Source organism: Microtus oregoni, unplaced genomic scaffold (genome assembly GCF_018167655.1).
Source record: "Microtus oregoni isolate MIOR12 unplaced genomic scaffold, Mior012 000022F_ref0000154, whole genome shotgun sequence".
Taxonomy (NCBI): domain Eukaryota; kingdom Metazoa; phylum Chordata; class Mammalia; order Rodentia; family Cricetidae; genus Microtus; species Microtus oregoni.
In genome coordinates this window covers 29070710-29087462 of record NW_024543081.1, presented here as the reverse complement: position 1 = coordinate 29087462, position 16753 = coordinate 29070710, and the positions used below count along the sequence as shown (strand labels likewise).

Sequence of the window (16753 nt, the reverse complement as noted above, 5' to 3'; positions counted from 1 at the left end):
TTCTACAAAGTTACACTTGCGTACAGTGACATGCACACACACATTCCATACACGCGCGCGCACACATACATCATGCTCATACATACAATGATAGGTTTTTAACATGCTGGGCCATCAGGCTGGTGAGTTTGTTCAGCTCAGTGCCCTCCCTGAGCCCGGGCACCCAATACGATGTAAGAATGTGGAGCGCTCGCTGCGCGTGCCCTGTCTCTGTATCTCTCACCGTCTGGACTACACTCATCATATACATAGCTTGTGAGGGCTTCCGTGGAAAGTGTCCTCCTCATGCCCCGTCCACTTCCTTCGTCCCGGAAATTGTTCCTGGCACATGCCGATCCAGTAGCTTTTGGTGACAAAGACTGTCTCCTCTTGGCCCGTGGAATCTGGGGTATACAAGTTCAGGAATCTCCAGAGCCTGGGGCACAGCGCGAGGCAGGAAGCCACTTCTACAGAGCTCCGAGGAGGAGACAGGCCATCCTGGTAACTGTCAGGCTCCCCGGTGTACCAGGCTCCTCCTGTTGTATAAGCAGCTGTCACCTCAGCGATTCTCAGCATCAGGCTTCCCAAGACCAGATTGAACATTAAACAAACAGTGACTGCTTTATAAATATTTAACTCCCACTGTTTAGGAATTGCTCGGGGCAGGAGACAAAATAAGAGTTCCTGACCGTCTGCCGCATGACTCTGTCGTGGTGTTGGACGGTGGGGGTCAGAGCTGGGGGTGGGTGGCTCAGAGGCAGAAGCACAGTTTCCCATGTTTGGGGGGGGGGTATGCATGGGGGATAAGTGTGTATGCACTCATCAAATTGTTTAAATCTATTCTAGAACCACCCTCTCAGTCAGCTGGGACCTGCCATTTCTGGTGCTATTGCTATAGCCCAGTGATGGCAGTCCTTATCCGAACCTCACCCTTTCCCCTTCTCCCTTTCTCCCCTCCCCAGCCCCATCCATCACGGAGGATCAAACCTAAGGCCTGGAGATTCAAGACACCACCCTGTTGTATATCTCCAGCTCCTTCATTTTTAAATATGTCAGTTTTATTGAGATATAATTCATATACACCCCAACCCATCCATATAATAGGATGCTTTCTATATATTCGTGGAACTTGAAGTTGTTACCACATTCGATTTTAGAACATTCCTGTCAATCATAGTCACTTTTCACATCTTGTCTCCCTATCACCTCTTATTGACACCCCTACCCCCACCCCCAGTTTTCTGAGTCCTAGGAAGTCATGGATCTACTTCCTGTCTGTTCTGAAAATGTCATAAATGGGGTCATCTGTCATATTCTGCTATGACTGGCTTCTTCTATTTTCAGAAATTCTCTCTCTCAAGGTTCTTCATGTCCCATCTGTCAGTCCGTCCTCTACTCTTTTTTCATGGGTGAATAATGTTCCACATGTGAGCATCACACACTTTGTTGACCTTGCCTCTGTGATGGACCTTTGGGGACAGCCACACTCTAGCTGAAGGATTACGACAGAGTTGACCCAGTATTGTGTGATGAAGGCAAAGCTGACCTGGAAAGATCTAGAAGGTCATGCTGAGGTGCGTGGTGGACATAATAAGGTCTCTTCGGTGGATAAGATGTGAGCTTTACTTGGCACTAACTGTATTCAGAGAGAGGCCCAGCTAACTCACAGTATTATATAATCCTGCTGAAGGGCTGCCTCCCAGAGGCTGCTCTGCTTTTCAGTTGCTTGGATGGGAGACTAGGAGATGTCAGTGTCCTTGGCTGATGGATTTGGTTTAGGAGAAAGGCGGGAGGAGGCACGGCTTCTTGTCCTCCTTACCTCCTGCAGGCTGCTGGCTGCAGGCACCGGGTCCCTGGCACTCACAAAGAGACAGGCAGCGTCTGGAGGGAAAGTCAAGAGTTTAAGCTAGTGTGCCTCCCGATCACCTCAGTCATTTAGCCATACTTCAGAGTGAGATGCTGTGAAGGCCTGCATTGGATGCCCCATGCTGGGCAGCACACGATGCCCAGATACCAAAAGTCCCAACATCCATCTTCTCTGAAGATAAGCTTTGTTTGGGAAGTTGCGTATTGCAGCTGACTCAGGGCCAAAAAGGCTGCCCTCTCCGACATCCACTGCATCCTATCCCAGAGCCTGCCTCGCTGCTTCCCAGCTTCAAACACTCTGCAGACAGATCCCCCCTTCTTGGTCCCCTCTGATGACTCTGTCTGGAGATCCTTGACCCTCCATCTGCGCTTCTCACTCCTAGGCCCAAGAGCTTCCTGGGTTGCCCTGGTGAGTGTTTCATTTTTGTTGGTTTTGATTTCCTCCTTTTCAGGCTAATCAGACACCAGGAAAGGTCTGCACTGAATCACAGTCGTGGCTGTTCCCCTGCTTCCTCTGTTCCTCCCTGCCTTCCCACTGAGCATCCTTTCCTGGGCCAGCAATGACCTCAGCAGCAGGCAGCCCAGCTGTGGGGACAAGCACCGTCCTGCTCTTCAGAAGCCAGGGACTGCCCATGTTAACTTGGGCCTTCCACTTCCCAGACTAGTCAGTCCACTGAGGCCTCCTTCTCAGCACTGATGGGAAGAGCCAGAGTGACACAGGCGGTGACACCGTGGAGTGATCACCTCTGCACAGAGGCTGGGACGATGTCCCAAAGGACTACTAGACTCTGCCTTTACAACCTTTGCCAGCTGGGAGATGCCATTTTGCCATCACTGCCCCTGTTTCCCTGGTACCTTCTTCCTTTTCCCTCTGACCTGTTGAAAGCCTTGTTAAAGGCCATGTTAAAATGCCACCTTCTCTTGGAAGCCCTCCTGAAGTGCCTGTGAGTGACACTGAAGCTTCTCAGCAGAGCCCTGAGGAGGAGGAGGAGGAGCTATGGGGTTGTTCTTACGCTGCTGCAGGGTGTAGAGGGAGATACACTGCAGGAGGAAAGCATGTTCGAGGGTCAGGTGGGGACTTTGCAATCAGTCACCTCCCCTTACTTGCTGGGTGACTTCAAGCAAGCGGCAGCTTCTCTAGATGTTGTGAGCAAGCCATAGGGCCACCCCGTGCATGCCAGGGCCTTTGTATGTGCTCAAGCAGGAGCAGTCTCTCACTGCAGACATGGGTCATTCTGCTGGAGGAGCTTCATGAAGCAGAGAGATGGGAGATAGCATATGGCTGGCAGGTGAAGGACATCTCCTGCTGCTATCGACTCTGTTGGGTCAGTTTTAGTGATGGTCCCTTCCCCACTCCTAGGGTGACGATGCCTGCTCCCCTAACCTGTCTTCAAGAGGAACCCCATTTGATCACTTAGCCCAGAATACCCTTCACCACTGGCATTTCTTCCTCTGAATTATCAACATCCTGACCCAGCCTGCCCTCTGGCTGTCAAGCATCCTTGTCTGTGCTATATATATATTCTGAGAGGGAGACCAGTTTCTTCTCAGGACCGTTCATCAGCACTGTTAACTGAATTGAAAAACACTGAAGAGTTAGTAAAGCTCAGGCTTGGGGTGTCTGTGAGGGTGTTTTCAGAGAAGACAAAACCCACATTGAATATAGTCAGTACTGTCCTCTAGGCTTTGGGCCTAGACTCAATAGAACAGGAAGGGTACGAGGCAACTAACTTATTCTCTGTCTCTCTTTCTTTCTGCTTCCTGGTTGCCACAATGTGAGTTGTTCTCCGTTACACTCTTGCTGTGATGGATCGACCATAAGCCAAGATAACACTTTCCCCCTAAAGTTGTTCCAGGTACTATTTGGCAGCAAGAACAATTGACCCCCCCCCCCCCCCCCCCCCCCGCAAAACTCTGTTGTGCCGGTCTGAAGAAATAGTCAGTACTAGCCTGCTTTCGCAAGCATCTCTTGAGTCACTGTCTGGCGTATCTCTACACCCCACCAAAGCCTAGATCCAGAGAGCTGAGCCTACAGGGCCAAAAGATTACTATGCCCTGGACACGGGGACCTCGGCTCAGTTTTGAGATTTGTCCACAGTAGAATTCAGCTTTCTCATTACCATCATCCCATCCTCCTGCCCCTCCCAGGCAGGGCACATAGGTGAGAGGGAGGTGACCAGTCACTTTCCACCTCCTGTCCCCCCCCCCCACCACCACCACTGTGTCCTTTGATGGGACACACTGCTTCTCCTAGCCTGCCTGGCTGTGGTGGCTGTGGAACGAGGCTGAGAATAAGCCTGTGTCCGAGGCAGCCCTCCAAATACAGCAAGGCTAGCCTGACCTTTAAATAGATGGGCTCCGAGCCACTCAGTTCCTGGAAGTTTGAAGAAAGTCAGCCTTTAAAGAGATGCGCCTTGCAACCTCAGGAAAGATCTGTGTGTTTGCAGAGGCCGTAATTTACTGCTGCTTTTGCAATTCATGATATGTGGCTGTGTAGCCGCTGGGAGCCAACATGCCAGTGTTAGGAGGGGGAAATCCTCAAGTATTTTAATATACCCCTGCTTGAAGCAAGATAAACATATGTATTGTGCTTCGTGAGAGAGGCGTGGTGGGGAGAAGGCAGAGGCCTGGCAAGGCTTGAAAGGTCCTTTTAAGCCGAACTCTGAGGGTTTTCTTTCCTCCTTTTTATTTGTAAGCAAAGCTGGCATGAGTAGATGATGCTGGGATCTACTTGGCTGCTTTGAAACTAGTGGCTCCCGAGACAGGCAGACTGCTCCGTCCCCTCCCTAAGCCATAAACCACCGCCCGCCATCTTGCCTCGTCCCACTAAAAAAATGAAGAAGCAAAGGCTGTCGTTACCCTTGACTGAGATGGCTGACTTTCTCGCAGGAAACTTTCCCTGTCACATCTCTCCCTTTGCCCCTTTGCCATCATGTCAAGGGAAGAAGGCTAATAAAGGTGGATGGCGGGAATTTGTCACATGGGAGTAGCTGACAGCTCGCATCGGGGAGATATGCTTCCATAAAACTGGCTGTTAAGCCTAGAAGTAGCAAGGTCACAAGAGGAGGGTGTTGGAATAGGACCAGAAGGAAGGAGATGAAGGGACGGGATATGACCCTGAAATCTGGACAGTTAGGATAGCTCGAGTGGGCAGTTGACAGATGTTAGTTACATGGCAGGCTCAACTTTAGGTTGTACCTTGAAGTCGATTTCCAGGGCCCTCGAGGTGGGGAGTCCAGGTGACAGCGTAGGGAAAAATGACTTGTCCCGCACCCCCAGATTTTCTGAAAATTTCTAAATTTGTTCTATCGATTAAAAAAAAAATAAAATCAACCAATCAGAAGAGGAGTTAATTCCCTTTCATGAAATCTCAAACAAACCTAGCTTTTGATTCTGATTCTTCAAACTTCATGGAGGATTGAGTTCAACCAGAGACCTTAAGCCCACTGTGCCTTGGCTTTTTGAAGAGAAGGTGTATGTGTTTTTGTGTGCGTGCATGTGCATTCTGTAGAGCTGGATGTGTTTGCAGACTCCATAAAGAATCCCCTTGCAGCCAATTCTCTCTTCCCTTCTGTACTACGTCATAGACTGCAACCATGTGAATTGACTCCATTAAATTTTTAGAATTTGCTCAATCCGGCTAGTGCCTTCTGGTGTGTGCAGGGTGATAGTTGTGTTTCTGACTGTCTCTTCTGCTTGCTGCTTGTGAGAGACACCCCTGTTCATGATCATTTTCAGAGTCCCTGGTGGACTTGAGCACTTTATTTCCCCTTGGCATTGCCAGGGACCCCCGTGCAAACTTTACAGCAGGCTCAGGACACTATGTCTTTCTTGTGCTTTGATTATCTGTCTTGGATGGGATGGGACCATGTTTCCCATTAGGACCCAGACTGGCATGTATTGAAGGTGTGTTTTGTACAGATGGAGACTGGTATTCTGTCTCCAGAGTGGTAGCCTAACCAGTGTGTACCAGGGCATGAGGGCATGTGAGTCACTTTCCACCTTGCATTGAGCCAAGGAGAATCCCCACCCAGACCTCCGTCCACCACTCTAATGCAGCTTGTGTTTACACAGTCCTGAGGTTCTCCTTCTCCTGTTTTTGCCAATCCCCAAATACGGCCATGGCCAGAAAGTGAGAAGGTGCCTCTTATGTAAGGCCCTGTGTGCTGGTCCCCAGACAATGCCATTTCCTTGCCTGGCCATGTGTGACTGCATAACACCGCTTGACTCATTTCCTTTGGAAAACTTGGCAGGGCCACGTTGCCCTGTTTCCTGCTTCTGTCACACAGATTCCTGGGAATACCACCCCTCACTGTGTTGCTGCTCTGGGGGTCTGAGATAGGAATGACAAGGAGGCTGTGCCACTGGATCCTTGAAATGGGTCTGCTAGAGATTTAGAGAGACAGCCAGAACTATGTTCAGAGTTAGGGTACCAGAAGAGGAATGGCAGACTCTCCCAACCTTTGTACTGAGAAATTTGGACATTTGTGACATTTAGAAGCCCTTACATGCTTCCTAAAACTATGGGGACCCCATTTTTGTGAGGCAGAATGGAATATCTGAAGGGGTTTGGGGAAGGTGAAAGAACTTTGCAACTCATTTTATATTTTTGAGACACTGTCTCATGTCACCCAGGCTGGCCTCAAATTCATTCTGTATAGTTGAGGATAGTCTTGAACTCCTGATCCTCATCCCTTCTTCACGGCCTGAGAGCTGGGGTTTGTAGGCATGCACCATGCAGACTGCTGGATTCATGATGATTACCCCACCAGCTGCTCAGTGGGGAAGCAGTGCTGGAGCAGGGTCAACAGTCACAGCTGAGGCAGGCGGGGCTGGGGTTAAAACAACATTGGAGGATTGTTTTGTTCTGCCTGAGCGGCTGTACCTGCATATGCTGGGGTCCAACCAGGCCCTATTCAAATTTTCTTTTCTTCATTTAAGCTTTTCTTCATTGAGATGAAGACAGCAGTACTCTTACCTGCTGGTTGTTCCCATGAACAACAGTATGCCCCTTTCGTCTCTGTCTTTTCTCTAGAGCAGCGGTTCTCAACCTTCTCGATGCTGTGACATTTTAATACAGTTTCTCCTGTTGTGGTGACCCCCTAACCCCAACCATAACATTATTTTTTGTTACTACTTCATAACAGTAATTTTGCTACTGTTATGAATCATAATGTAAATATTTTGGAAATAGAGGCTTGCCAAACAGGTCGTGACACTGTCCTAGAGGTTAATTTGATGCCTATTCAGAGAGGCCAGGTAGGTATATATTTCTCAGTCTCTCTGTCTGTCTCTGTCTGTCTGTCTGTCTGTCTATGAATGCATGCATGCATATATCTGTCTTTCCTATACACTAATCAGACAGATCACTCACTAGACAGTGTCTATTTTGTGCTTGGCCCTGGGATAGGTGCTTCCATTGAATTCTCAACATGAATTCATCCTGCATGTGGCAGGCTATTTATTTTTTGTCATAAAGGAATAAACGAAGTTTCAAAGAGATAAAATGCCATGTGTCTAGACATATAGCTAGTATGCATCAGAATCACACATAAGTCTACTGTCTGGCCTTTAGCCCATGGAAGGTGAAACAAAGGTGACCCAGTGACATGAGCAGGACCTCTGGCTGTGTGACAAGGGGAAGTTCTGAAGCTTGCCGAACTTCAGTTTCTTACCCAGAAAGCATCATGACCATGGCACTTACTTCATACCATAGCTGAGAATATACGCTAAAGCCAGGTTCCTCCTATAGATTAAAATGTATCTAGCATGGGTGCTAGGACCATCCCTAGTCTGGGTAGACTTGACCGAGAGTTCTACAGTCTGATGCTTCTGAAAGGGGTTGGCGAGGGCTGTGGACACAAGACAGGGTATGCTGTGAGATGTGGGCTGTTGGAGTTTTCAGGGTGTTGGGGGCTAAGTGAGGAGTGGCCCCGAGACAAGTTTTCTCCAGGCAAAAGTGCTTCCAGCTAGGACTCTGCCTAGTTGCACATATCCTGGCAATGCCCCGCTTTGCTCATAAACGATGAGGTTGTGGCTTCTGTGACTGCCTGGATGCTGACTGGTTGCCATCTCAATCTGGATGATTCTTGTATGAATGCTCCTTTCATGCCTTGTGCTGGTCTAAGAGACAGTGCTCCTTCCCCAGAGAGTCCATCCTCAAAGACCAGTAAGGAGAGGGGGCGGGGTGTGTCATAGCATCCTTTAGGACCAGTTGTGTTTTGTCATGAATCCGGTGTACAAGAACCAGACCACATTGCAAAGGGAACCTTTCAGAACCTTTTCAGATTCTTGCGCAGGACCACGCCCACTGTGTCACCTGGCTTGGCTCCACCTCTGCCTAGCCAGCTGTTCTATCTAGTAACCTCTTCTTCTCGGGGACCCTAGTGGCCATGGGTGTTCTTAATGACAGAGCCCCAGAAAAAAGGCGCCTCTGTGTACACAATCATTTGACCCTTTGGGGAGTTGACACAGAAGGTAGCTTTCAGGTAGAGGGGGAATAAAATACACGACTTTATTATTTGTGGAATAAAGTCGACAGACCCAACTACTACGCCACTGAGTTTTGCCTCCTGCATCCTCCTCATGTGATTATCTTACATTATTTGATTCCATTTCTTTTCTTCCCATGCTTATCTTCCATCCACAAATGCATGGCACCTGCTTGCCCACCTGTGATTCATGAGACCACTGGCCGCATCGTCTAGTTAAATCTTTATGTATGCAAGACAGGTCATTATCATTAATAGCTATCCAGAGGTCAAACTCAAGGTTCGGGAAGGCAAGATACTTTTGAGTCTCAGTAAGTGACGGAGGTAGAATTTGAATCCCAGATTCTTCATTACCCCAAATCATGACCTTTTACATGGCTGTGTCTGGCTGACGGCTCTGTGGACATCTGTACCTGGGTCTCTTTAGTTTCTTCTCACCCTGTTCTTGATTTGGTTCTTCCAAAGCAGCCTCGTTCTCCTCAAGACTGGAGCCAGCTGGACATCACTGGGTTTGTGTCCTCTGTATATGACCTCCTTGATTGTGTGCTCAAGGAATGAAGCCATGTGGAGAATAAGAATGTCCTCTTATAGGGGAGGGGTGAGGGGAATCCATTGACCCATCTTGGCCCCTCACATTGTTCTGGAAACAGTGCCCTTCACCTTTAGCAGGTTCAGACTGCCAGATGTGACAGATGTAGTTACCTGTGAGAGAAACTGGAAATAATTTGTTTCCAGAGAGGCAGTGCAGCCTAGAGGGCTACAGGTCCCTGAGGATGTCCCATCCTAGGATGGCGCAAGCCAACCTGGATTTCTTCTAAAGCACAGATGAAATCCCACCGCTTCCAAAGGCTGTACGGTCGACCACTCGAACACGGCTGTGTGACTTGACCACGGGACGTGCTCCTGAGAACAGGCAGGTTGGGGGTGTGAAGGAAAAGCCTTACCTTGCGCTTACATCCCGTGGTTTTACAAATGTATGCATTTGAAAGCTCCTAGCGAGACAGATGGCATGAACTCCAGCTGAAGATCCCTTTGGGCTTCTGACATTTGTTTTCTTTCGAGTGTTTAGAGGAAAATGACACCTTCAAAAAGTGATGCCATTTGTTCTGAGAGCTGCAAAACCATACTGCACTGAACAGAAAGATTTGCACTCTGCTGGACATGAGCTAAATTCCAACTGCATTTTTATTGCTTTGGCCTAGGGTCCTGCTGTGACAGGTGCATTGCTCTGTTAGGGATGATGTCAAGGATGGAGCCATGGGGGTGTGTGTGATGTAGAAATGCTGCTTTCTTTCTCTCTGTGATATTAGATAAGGGGCTGGAGGTGACTGCTTTCTCTCTGGAGGCCAATGCTTTATGATTGCTGAGGAGGAAAGAGCGCCTGTTCGGTGGTGCTCCCCCCCCCCCCCCAACTCGGCCTTCATTCTATTCAACAGTCATTAATGAAGGGTCCTCAATGTAATCTCAGCCTCGGCCTCCATGTTTGGAGCCACCCCCCCCCCCCAACGTGTCCCTCCAACCTTGACCCCCTCCGCATGAAAGGTCAACACCACTCCCAGATTCTATTTAAACTGCTCCCCAGAAAATAAACACGTGGTTTTTCCTCTTCCTCTCTGGTCACGTTGGCAGTCCTGTTGGCGGTTTCCCATTTCTCCTCAGGGCCACCTGGGAGCGCAGGTGTCTAATTAAACCTGGATATCTTTTAATTTGGTCTGATTCGGTTTGATTGGGATTATTTTGCATTGGCCTAGTGTCTTGGTTAGAGAATGTTCCTAACACATGCGGGGACTAAGTTAGGGTTCTTTGCCCTGATATGGTATGAATGGGGCATAGACGCTTTGTGGAGTGGGAGGAGCTGAGACATCAGAAGAACAGGTTAGATAGGATATGGCTCGAGGTGACTGGACAAAAGACACATTAAAATCATCTCAGACAGGTGCAGGATACACCGGAACTCCATGATCTTGGGCATTGTGTTCCACAAAACCTGCATTTTGTTCTCAAGGGCCTACTTGGCCTTTACTCTTTTGGCCACTTGTACTTCCTAGAGCCACCTCCTGCTACTGTCTGACACACACACACACACACACACACACACACACACACACACACACACAGTTATTGTGATGGTGCTTGTCGAGTTAGGCGAGGCTGAGAGTTGAAGAAAGTCTTACCCAAAGGCCTATTAGGACTAAGCGATGCCAGAAACAAACCTGAGGCCACATTGGAGGGGTTCTGCATTTCTGTACACTTCTCAGGTCCCCAGAGTCTGGAGGGAGATGGAGGGACGAGGTTTCCGTGTGGAAAGTTCCCTTCCCACTGGACCCTGCTCTTTCTTCACAGTCAATGATGGAGTATTATTGATCTTGTTAGCTATTTAAAAAGCTTTACAATAATAGTTACATAGATGATCACTTACTTAGTTTGCCTTCTGAGTGAAAGGTAGGCATTAGTCTGCCACCATGCCTTATTAGGGTTGCTGTGAAAATTCAGTCTATCAGTGCATGGAGAACACTCAGAATATTAGGTTAGACCCTTTGATATGGTCAGCATTCAACTTCCATGTATCCTCATTGTATCTGGTCAGTAGTACACACTCAGTGTATGTCTGCTGTCTTTGGGTGGAAATGATGTCCCTTATTCCGTGGGCACGCTAGGATCTCAACTTCCTGCTGAAGAATACACCTCTGTAATGCCATCTTTGTCCTGTAAGTGTTTATTTGAATGTTCTGACCATGAGCATCATGCCTCCGACGAATCATGGTTTCCGGATATGGGAGAATCCACATCTCTTCCCCATTGTGCTCAGTCTGTGGGCTCACGTTCCCATCGTCAAGCCCTGTTAGGTTACTTGTCTTCTAGCTGATGTAAAACACTCTCCACGAAGCAAACCTGAAGGAAGAAGACTGAATGACTTTGGCTCACAGTTCAAGAGTAACCCATCATCATAGGGAACTATGGTGACAGCTTGCCAGCTGCTCACAGTTCATCCTCAGTCAGGAATGGGATGCTGGTGCTCACCCTTCTTTCTCCTTTTTTTTGTGCTGTCTAGAACCCCAGTGTTGTGTGGTATTTTGACTGTGCTCTGACAAATAAAACTTGCTTGGAGTCAGAGAGCAGACCAGCCACCAGTTGCTTCCTACCTCTACTGAAGTTCCTTGATCCTCTTACTTACTACTTCCTGTTTCCTCTCTATCTCCAGTTCTCCAAACCTCTAGTCAGCTAGTGGCGAGCTCCAACCTCTAGCTCCAAACACAATCAAAACTTCACACATCAGTGACACTATCAAAATATCAGACAACACTCCAGTCCGTGGGGTAGCATGGCCAATATTCAGGGAGAGTTTGCTCACCTCATTTAACCTAAAAGAGATAATCCTTCACAGGTGTGCCCAGAGGCTCATCTTTTCAGTGATTTTAGATCCTGTCAGGTTGGCAGTCAGTACTAAGCATTGCAAGTTCCCAGCCTGGCCCTGAACTTGGGTCTTTTTCCAAAGATCATCCTACCGTGAGGTGTTCTGTGGGGCCTTTTGCCTATGGACCCATATTTGGGGTCAGAGTCATGACTCCCTTGCCACAGTCATCCCAAGCCCTAGTCTCCTCCCACCTTGGCAGACTTTCAGTTGGAGTGTAGTCCCGCCTTTCCCAGTTATTCCTAAACACACCAGTGTGCCTTATATGCCCCTCCCCCAACCACTTGTGAGGTATTGTTTTTCCGCATTGTGTTTGGAAGGGAATCTTTTTAAATTGCATTTCTTATCTAAACTTAACCCGGGTCTGTTTGCCTGGGACAAAGGAAAGAAATCAGTGCAGTTTGGTGCTGGCGAGCTCACAGCTGCCTCTCATTAACATATCATCTCATTTGCATTTTTGATCCGGCCCGGAAACTGCTGCTACTACGTCTCTCCCCTTTGACCTGTGATGGCCTCTTGAGGCTGGGAGGGGGGCAGGGTGTGCAGCCACCCATTCTACAGCTGTTGAACTAGACCCAGCGAGAGCCCAGGGCTTTCCTGTGAGTGATAGTTCCGGCGTGACTATGAAATCTCCATCTACCGTAGAGCTGACTCATCCTGGCAGCTGGCGTGTTTGTCATTTCAGGTACCCGAGCCTCCAGCTTCAGCATCTTTCAGGAGAAAGCAAAGTCCATAGTTCTGTGTCAGTCCTGCCCTGAAGCTGAGCATCAGCTCTTACCCATGGAAATAGTGGCTGTTCTGAAACTGTTAGGTCTGTCTGTGAGATTTTATGAGGCACCATTTTAACTCAGATTGCCATCCTATCTTGGGCCTTTCTTCTAAGAAAGAATAGAATGCTAGATGGGGCTTGGGGATTGGGGCCTGGGCATGCTCTCTAGGCCACATGGAGATGGTGAGATGACAAAGGTGACTCCATTTCTGCATTTGAGAAAGTAGTGCTTGATGTTGGTATCAGTGCTCATCCTAGCATGGGGTCTGACTCCTTGTAGGTCTTCAGGAATACTGCATGAAAGGACAGATTTCTCGAGCTTCCAGAATCATCTCACGGGATGAATTTCAACCCAGCTCTTCTCTGTGTTTGAACTTTTGTGAGGCTCTGCCTGTGCTAGCTGTAAAAATGGAGTGTGTTAAGTCTAATGCAAATTAGGAAGCAGTGTTGTAGTGAGTGGTAGAGACGCTTTCCTTGTTTGGCCTAAGGATGATCAAGTTGTAGTGACCTGTGCGAGATCTAAACTAAGGTGTCTCTGTCTCCTACTGTTGACATCTTGGATCTGATGGTTCAACACTTGGCTGTCTTGTGCAGTTTAATAGTCCCCACCCCCCTTTTCCTACTTCGTACCAGCAGCTCCACAAAAAACCAACCCTAGTTTTGACAACTCAACGTGGTTCCAGATATCAACTGTTCCCTAGTGGAAAGTGGAGAGTGCAAAGTCTCTTATTTATTGGAGACAGTGGGTTTGCAGATCTTGTGTCTCTTTAAACCTAGTAGTGCTGGCATAGACCCATCTAGAGAGCTTTGTGTCTAAGGACAAGTTGACACGTAACTTGGTGTACTATTTTCCCCTTGCTGTTACTAAAGGAACCTTTTATTGTGGCTCACTGTTTGATGGGTACAATTTATCATGGTGTGAGAGCAGTTGTAGTTCTGGCATCAGGAGCTTGACGTGGCTGGTTGCATGGCATCATAGTCAAGAAACAGAGACAGGTGAATGCTGGTTCTCATCTGGAGTCCTCATTTTTTCCCCCCTTTTTTAAAACTCAATACTAGACCCCAGTCCATGGAATGCTGCTGGTCAGGTTCATGGGGTTGGGATTTCATGCCTCAGATTTCTTTCTGTCAACGCCCTCACAGAACACCTAGAAGTCACCTACAAAGAGGACCCAAAATCTAGTCAAGTTAACAATTAAGATTAACCCCCATGCTTGGTCATGGAACATTTTCAGTGTTGGAAGCGAAGTTCATGCCTGTTGTATGAGAGGAACATACTTCTGTTTTCCTGATTGTGTGACCTTGAACATTTACTCAGCTTCCCGGATGGAAAGCCATCCCGTGTTCTCAGAGCTCAGACTTACATGTGACAGGAAAACAAAGTGGTGAAATGTTTCGTTTTCTATCGGTGCTCTAGAAAATGCTGGCAGTCTCTTTATGACTGACACAAACATCTTCAGGAAAAGGGCTCTCAGTTCTTGTGTGAGGTTCAGTTGACATTTTCTGTGTAGCCGTAGAGAAGAGATTCAGGTCCTGAGATCTGCGTCTGCATAAAACCAGCTTGGTTCAGGGCCTGAGCTCTGACTGTGGTTTCTATATCTACCACTTGCTAGCCAGCCTGAGACCTTGCCTGGCTTTCACCATCTCAGTCTGTTCAGCTATAAAATGAGGCCTAATAAGCATGCTAACACCACACAGTTAAACAGTTAGGGATTCAGAGGGAGCAAAAGGTCTCTCTGTGGCTTGTCCATTGGTCCTCCTTGATTCTAATCTAATAGTTGTTTCAATTGTATAGTTCTATTCTGGAGGTTCAGACATTTAGGGGAAACACAGTCAGCTTGTTCCTCTGTCCCCAGTGCTATGGAAAAATGATATTGGCAGTAGGAATGGTGGTCACAGGGACAGCTGGATGTCTCATTGGTAACGGTCAACCGGGTCCCTTTGAAGTGGTTTTAAGACCAATTTGGTAACTTGATTTGGAAAGTGGTATTGATGACTGGGAGGGCCCGGGCTGCCCATTAGCTGCTGTCTGGGTTGGCAAATTGGTTTAAATGGAATGAACGCGGTTTCTTCCTCCCCAGGGCTCATGGCTAAGGGCCAGGCTCTTTGTCAGGGAAAAAAATCTCCTGGGCAAAAAGACAAGTGAAAAGGTTCCCTGGAGCCTGCTGCTGTTTTTCATATGTGAATTCTGCTGTCCTCTGTGGGCAAGGCCAGGAGCTGATAACACTGGACAATGAGCTGGCCTGGGTGGGTGGGTGAGGGGCAAAGTAGTTCAAAGGGAATGGACAGTGACCAATGCTAGGCACTGCTTTTCCAAGGACTGCTTATCTGTCACCTCCCGATGAATGACATTATGCTTGATGACACCCTGGTTTCTTTTTCATTTCTTGTGTTTCTATACCAGCCAGTGTTACTGGGGTGAACTTTCCGGTGTTCCCTATGGGAGGCAAGTGTTGAAGCTTCTTGGGGGTTTACACAGGGGGGCCAGCAACACTGCTGCCTATGAGTCTGCTGAATATTTTCTATTCCCCACGATGTCAAGCTGTTTCCAGAACAGTCCTCCCAGTTTGTACCCCTACTCACTGGGTGCGGAGCCCCATTTCCCACATTATTGCACCCCTCTGTTGGGTCACAAGCTTGCCAGTTTGATGGGTTAGGTGCACATCTGCTTGGTTTTCTCATTGCCAGCGGTTAGGTGTCCTGTGTGTGGGCACTCACTATGTGTGAGGAAGGAGCGCAGAGGCAGCTTGTCTACTCATGGCCTTCCTGCCCCCACCTGCACGTCACTATTCACTGTACTTGCCAAGCGATTATTAGGTACCACGTATTCTAATGATTATATTAGGTACCTGCTATAGATGACATGTGCCTGGTGCCAGGGATATAGAGAGTAGCACGTGAACATGGCTCTGTTGTGGTGGGTGTAGAGGCAAAGGGGAACGGTATTAAGTATTTTTTAAATTTATTTTTATTTTATGTGTATTGATGTTTTGCCAAGGGTGTCGGGTCCCCTGGAACAGGAATAACAGACAGTTGTGAGGTGCCAGGTGGATGCTGAGAGGTGAACCCAGGGCCTCCGGAAGGACAGACAATGTTCTTAACCATTAAGCCATCTCTCCAGTGCCAGTATTAAGTATTTGTAAGCGGAAGAAGCTAATGCTTAGAAAACATCTTCTGTTCTCCTGAATGGTTTTAAGTAGCCTTGCCACTCAGCACAGAAAGGAAACCATGGTCTTGTCCCTCCTCTCTCTAGGAGAAAGTGGTGTTTCCCAAGGAGAGGAGAACAGAGAAACAGGGGAAACATAAGGGCAATGCTTTTTAAGAATGAAGAGAAGAGCTCTTGGTTGGTAAGGGCTCACTGTGTGCTCGACCCCCTGGGAAGAGCTCAGCCTATGGCCAGGCCACAGTGAACCTCCGGAGCTCACAAGGCAAACCTCGGTTCCCTTGATTCTTTAGTGGTCACTATGTCAACCGCTCAGCTTCTGTATGGAAGAGCTGGGCAGAACCGCGCTGCATACCCCTGTTCCTCTGAGAAGCTTTCGCAAGAGCAGCGGGCCCTGTGTGAACACCACGTGGTATATCCTACCTCCACAAGCATAGAGGCTTTGAATGGAATGCCGAAGAAAAGGAGCTGGAGTAGTTAAGTGACACATTTTCCGTGTTTCCTCATCCCTTGTAGAGAGCCGAGTTCTGTCACCATGGACGCTGGCAGTGGCATGTTCATGCCCGTGGCAAGCAGTCAGTCCTGAGGTGGAAGAATTACCTGTGAGATCCGGCTTGTAAACAGCACAGGTGAGATGGAGTTGTTTCAAGATGGGGGAGACCCATTCTTGGTCTCATGAGCCTGTTGGTCTCTCTGAGGAGACACATAGACCTGTCCCACAGTGGGAATGTGACTCTGGCTGGACCGAAGTCAAGGTTTTTTCAGAAACACTGGTAAGGTAATATATATCTATCAGGAAAGTTTTGGGAGAAGGTGATGGTTGCTACCTCCAGCCTAGTCTAATCGTGACCCTTAGAGTGTATGATGACGTCCTAGCCTTCCATCTCAGAATATGACTGTGATCCCAAACAGGGTCTTTGAAGAGGTGATTTTTTTTTTCAGTGAGGCCTCAAGTGTGGGTCCTCAGCCTGTGTGACTGGTGTGAGAAGAGGGTATTGAGACACACATGCCTTCCACAGAAGATATAGCTGAGGCTTTTGAGAGAGACGGCCACAGCCCAGGCAAGGGAAGAG

The 16753-nt window shown here is 48.2% G+C and overlaps 1 long non-coding RNA gene across 3 annotated transcripts in view; it reads left to right on the top strand.

Moving 5' to 3' along the window:
• LOC121461026 overlaps nt 1-16753 on the top strand; it is a 206495-nt gene that overhangs the window by 92444 nt on the left and 97298 nt on the right. For all 3 annotated transcript variants that reach the window (XR_005976144.1, XR_005976145.1, XR_005976143.1), the window contains one exon: nt 16197-16309. This is a non-coding gene — a long non-coding RNA (uncharacterized LOC121461026). The remainder of the gene's footprint in view (nt 1-16196; nt 16310-16753) is intronic.